This window comes from Mastomys coucha, unplaced genomic scaffold, assembly GCF_008632895.1.
Source record: "Mastomys coucha isolate ucsf_1 unplaced genomic scaffold, UCSF_Mcou_1 pScaffold6, whole genome shotgun sequence".
Classification (NCBI taxonomy): domain Eukaryota; kingdom Metazoa; phylum Chordata; class Mammalia; order Rodentia; family Muridae; genus Mastomys; species Mastomys coucha.
The window spans coordinates 9,277,770-9,277,972 of record NW_022196912.1 but is presented as its reverse complement, the minus strand read 5'-3'; the positions used below and the strand labels follow the sequence as shown (position 1 = coordinate 9,277,972).

The window sequence follows — 203 nt, the reverse complement described above, 5'->3', positions numbered from 1 at the left end:
TTATGACGCAAATGTCCTAGGCTCCCAAAAGTCCCTGCAGTCCCTCTTTCTAGTATGACTTGCATAGATGTGCTGACCTGGTACTACATACTTGGCGGCCCAGTGGGAAGGGTTTTGTTTTTAATCTGTAATAGAAATCAACTGCCCTAGCAACCCCTCCCCCTTCTTTTCTTCTTACCTTTTTTTTTTGTTTTGTTTTGTTT

General features: G+C 42.4%; 1 protein-coding gene and 1 long non-coding RNA gene across 2 annotated transcripts in view; one reads left to right on the top strand and one right to left on the bottom strand.

The window, feature by feature from the left end:
* The window catches only part of Thada (THADA armadillo repeat containing), a 289,337-nt gene that overhangs the window by 8,857 nt on the left and 280,277 nt on the right, over window positions 1–203 (bottom strand). The window lies entirely within an intron of this gene.
* The window catches only part of LOC116079685, a 7,703-nt gene that overhangs the window by 6,776 nt on the left and 724 nt on the right, over window positions 1–203 (top strand). The gene's annotated exons all lie outside the window — the stretch shown is intronic.